The sequence below is a fragment of the Anopheles darlingi genome, chromosome 3 (assembly GCF_943734745.1).
Source record: "Anopheles darlingi chromosome 3, idAnoDarlMG_H_01, whole genome shotgun sequence".
Taxonomy (NCBI): Eukaryota; Metazoa; Arthropoda; class Insecta; order Diptera; family Culicidae; genus Anopheles; species Anopheles darlingi.
Window position 1 is genome coordinate 11,111,420 of NC_064875.1, and position 5,047 is coordinate 11,116,466.

Sequence of the window (5,047 nt, forward strand, 5' to 3'; positions counted from 1 at the left end):
CGAGGTTGTAGTCAAGTAGCTCAGCTTCTCAGAGTCTGGGTCTTCATCATTATGCTGCTGAATGAGGTTGCTCTTGCACTGTTGTATTTGTTGGTGGTGGTGGTTGTGGTGATGGTGTGTTTGTGTCTGTACGTTTTTTGAAGTGTTTCATCTCTTTTCCTTAGAAGTGTAAGCGTGCTTTAGTTCGAGTTCTGGTTTTTTTTTCCGTAGGCACATACATTTTTGTTTTATAGAGAAAAATAATTGACACTTGCCTTTGCTGCCGTCGGCGAGACTCGGATTCGGCTTCGCCATGGGCTTGACGAGCATGAAGGTTGAGAGGGGCCTGAACACCAGGTAGGTGGGGTTCAGGTGAATAAAACCACGCCACTGGTTGTATGGTTTCTGTGTATGTTTTGCTAGCAGTGGATGATATTGGGTCGTTGCGCCCGTTTTTGGAGGGGAGGAGAATGGAAGGATTTTACAATCAACTTACAACAGCACACTCATGTACAGACGTGCCTTCTGTAATGGCGTTTGGCGTTTTGTTTCCCTAGCTTCTGCTCCCTCCCCACACATTTTTTTGTTGTTGCACCGATCACACTCGCTTTTGACTGATCTGAATATCTCCTTTTTCTGTCATTGCATCTGCTTTTGGTCGTTAGTCAGTTCATAGCTGCTTTTTAATACGTCCGTCATACGTTTCCTTGAGTCCTTGAGTCCCGTTTAGTTGGGCCTCTTTTAAAAGTCGCTGCACATACACACGCATACACACTTACAAACACACACACACGCACAAGGGTGTTGCCCTGTGCCCTTGTACCCATAGCACAGCATTTGTTAGACGACTTTGGCCGGTTTACCGCCGCCGCCGCCGCCTACTGCGTACTGGACTGGACTAACATTTATCCTACTGGGTTTTGCTTGCTTAGCTTATTTTCTTAATATCTGCTATACTCTAATGCAATAATACTTACTAGTAGCTCACGATCGTTCGAATGCTCTGCTACTTCTTTTCTTCATTTTCTTGTTCATGGTCAGCGGCTACTTCTCGATATTTTGCTTCCTTCCGATGTATTGAGCTCTGATCGGAGCGGATCGCCGAATGGGGTAGGGGTTGGTCCATTCGGAGTCCTATGGTGGTGCATTAATGGGTGGCCATTTACTGTTCTAATTTGACTTGGATGATGCGCGTTTGCTGGATTGCTGGGTGGCTCTTGCATAGCACACCATTCGTGTCGATCTGTTGCTCGTTGTCGGGGTATGAGTCGTGAGAGTTAGCTATGAGCACGACACGGCGCGTTGGATAGTATTTAATATTTCCATTTTCTTTAGGTCATTTAGGATCCATCTACTTGATTTCGCTATCAACTATTAACACCGCTACACTAATATTGTAGGTAATAATCTTCCTGCGCGATTCTGCTGGACAACTGGTTCCATTCGCTATGTGAATCCCGAGGGCCTAAGAGTGAGTAGTACCAGCATGATGCAAATACACCCAAAGCATTATTCATAGCCAGCCATTTTGTTACAGGAGGATGATGTCGATGGCTACCGTGATGATAAAACAAGGAACGAACAAAATATACGCTCTCACGTCGATATGTTCTATTCGTTAATACACTCTCCCTCACATCATCATCACCGTCATCCAAGTAGCGTTATGCAATCTTGCCTGTTCTTTCGTGTTCTGCTATGGCCACCGGCCCTCTGTCTTTTTGTGACCCATTTTACCAACCATTTCAACCTCTTTCAGCCATTTAAATATTGTCGTAATTTGTTTTACAAAACGATTCCATCGTGCCTGCTTCACCTTTTCTCGCACAAGAGTTCCTCCACACACGCGTAGACCGTTAAATAATATAGTTTCACTATTCACAGATGCTCGCACGGGGGAGCAGCGCGCGGGCGCCCACATACACAATCCGCTCATCATCGTCTAGCGTTTCAGGACCGATTGCTGGTTGTTTGTAAGAGTTTTTAGTTTGTTACTTTTGTATATTCAAGGTGGGAATAGATTCACGAGAGGTTGGATAAGTATTCACACACAGAAGAACGCTCTCTGTCTTCTCAGTGATTCTTGCGGGATTCACCGTGGGCTTGATCGATTGCGTGCTGGCAAGCCGTTTGCGGAAGTAGATTACTCACTGTGTACACACAATCGAAACTATTTGTAGATGTCTCGCACAGACATCTCGATGAGGCTCGAGATTGCTTGCTGCGCATGATCGATCTTCTGGCTTTGACCTTATCTAACGCGATCTGCAAATGATTTCACTAAATTCTCATAAATTAATCTACTTACAGGGCTAACAACGTAAACCACACAACACAATATGCTGCCTAAACTTGCGCCCCGGTTAGCTTGCTGCCTTCGGGAACTTATTGCACGTGTACTGTCGAAACGAAGAAAAAAAACGCGCAGCTTACTTAGCCGACTTCACAGTGGAGAAGCGTTTCATCTGGGAGAGCATTCGTTGAGCAAAATATCTTTCACCTTCTACGTGCTGAATGCACTCGGCTTGCTTCGTGTTTTACTTCAATTTGCTAATGCTTACCAACTGAAAAAAAGCAAAAACCACATCTCTTCGATCTCTTGCTCTTCTTCTCTCGTTTTCTAACATTTTCATTCCCCCCACAGGCAATCACACTTGCGCTCGTACTGGTGCGTAACTACAGCTAAAAGAATAATCATTAAGACTAAGTATAACATGAATTGTAACAAAAACCATCATTTCGATAAAGTTTCACGGTAGCTGAATAATGCAAAAAGATAAAGCAAGGTAGTTTCACGATTTTGCACTGCTAACCACCACCATCGCTCTCAACTCCCTGCGGTTCTGGGGAGTTGCGATAAGGAAGGATGGACATTGCACATAACGTACCGCCGCTACACCTCCAGTAGCTGGTTGTCTATTGTTTTACAGTTCGGTTAACAGCCGAATTCCTATGGAAACTCAAAACACCACTAAGAAACACCTGCTGCACACACTTGCACACACTCACACACACTCACATACACATCCACAGCCTATTTGCAGAGTACGCGTTCGCTTCATTGTTGCTCTCGCTTCAATATAGGAATAAATCGTTTTGCGGATTCAACGAAAATGCGTTTAGTCTTGTTGTTTGAGTTGATGATAGGAGAAATATATAGAAATCTGACACGGAAAAGCCCTGCAAAACTATATTCGATAATGGCCTGATATTGTTACTGATTGTTATAGGGTACGATTGCTCTAGTTGTGTTAGATTGCCTCAGAGCGATGCCAGGAATAAGGAAGAGATTGCTAACTAGTTTCGATCGAAGCCGATCGAAACACCTGTCGCTAGTCTGCTTGATTCGTCCATACTTTTTGGTGGTCCTAAGGTACTAAGCTATCCTCAGTGTTATCATCTCCCCTATTCTAATTCTCAGATTATGTCACGCAAAATTGATTGATAACAAAAGCAAAACAAAAAAACATAAACCGAGCCTCTCTCTTGCATCTGAATCGCGCCGACATCGTGCAGCTCCCGTCTGTTGTGGTGATTTTTTTTTTCACTAGATTTTAGACACTGTCTGGGATTAATCGCTGTCATGGATTTTGTCCTTATTTCTGGTTCCCTCTCTGTGTTTTTGTTTTATAAAATGATATTATTTCAACATTGGACCACCATATATTGTTATTACTATTATTATTGATTATTTGTGCTGTTGAGTAATATCATTCAACACGCAACTCGTTCCTCTTGGCTCTACTTGCTGCTCTGCAAAATATGTCTTTGCCAGCTTGTACATAACAACAGCATGCACTGCTGCTGGTGTTGCTGCTCTTCCATCCCTGTACACGATATACCTTGAACAATACTGGTACTGTGACATCACACCACGACCAAGGTGCGCGGGGATGTCCTAAGTTAGCCTGCTCTGCGTAAGACGTGGGGTTCGCGCGCGAGTTGATATTTCATTGCAATTGATTACCGTCTTGTACAATCTATTCTTCTGCTTCTGTAGGGGTATTCTTTTGTAAATATATCAATGTGTAAATCATTCACCGTCCATCCGATTTGCGGGCGAGTAGCTTGATAGGATCTGTCTTGGGCACCTCCGCGTGCCATGTAAAAGGATTGTTTTGTTGATTTTGCTACTACAAGATGGAGCGAGAGAGGATATGTTGCTTCTGGGTGTTGCAGAAAAACTATGAAAAGTTAACCAATGAAGGGAAATTCCTATAACGATAACCGTATCCTGGCGACAAAACGCTTGAGCAATGAACCGCCTTAGCTTCAAGGGGCCGCAATGAGGGGAGAAGGGTTGAAGGAAGGTTTAGTTCGGTAAAGTGCGATCGTTGTTGTCGGCGGTTTTCCCCGATTCTTTCTTTCCTGCCAATCCGGGTTCAGCTGGGATAGTCTGAAAGAATGAGAACGCTCTTGCGGTACTCTCTTGTCTTGTCAGTCTTGTCGTACTCCACTTCCTCTTACTGTCTTTTTGTCTCACACGCACGCGCACACACACACAGTCCACCAGCTAAATTTCTTCCACTTTATTGAAAACAATAAAAGAAACGGAACGGAAAAAGGTACTCGAATTAAAACGAAATAAAATAAACGTAAAAACAACCTAAAACAGAAACACAAAAGTAACGAAACTGAGCGATCGCGATCTTTCGCATGCTTTTACTTTGCTTTTCTCTGCTGCCGAGCGGTAGGTACCTTATTCCTCGTCCTCACATGGGACGAAGGTGGGGCATTTTGTGTCGCTGTGTTTTGCCTTCTCTGCTGCCCTGCCTCCTGTTTGGCTGAATATTCCTAATATTGCAATTTGACGACCAAACGACGCTCCTCCTCTGAGCGAGCGCCGCCTTATGTACCTACACGAGAGTTACACTAAACGACTAAACGAAGGTAAACAGGTAAAAAGTTAATCATAAAAAGCTCTAACAAAACAACGACTTATCCGGGATTCGGAAAAGAAAAAGGCCCTAGAGTGTCACATCCAACATGGGATGGTCCGGGGATTCTAGCAGATGCGGAGAGATAACTATCCAAATCAATTAGAATCCCCCACACCGCTCCCATGTGT

At 44.0% G+C, this 5,047-nt stretch overlaps 1 protein-coding gene across 10 annotated transcripts in view; it reads right to left on the reverse strand.

The window, feature by feature from the left end:
• Nucleotides 1-4,493: 4,493 nt before the first annotated feature.
• The window catches only part of LOC125956101 (heterogeneous nuclear ribonucleoprotein L), a 151,519-nt gene continuing 150,965 nt past the window's right edge, over nt 4,494-5,047 (reverse strand). For all 10 annotated transcript variants that reach the window (XM_049687647.1, XM_049687649.1, XM_049687646.1 and 7 more), the window contains one exon: nt 4,494-5,047. This exon is cut by the window's right edge and continues 2,978 nt beyond it. The gene's annotated coding sequence lies outside the window, so the exon portion shown is untranslated.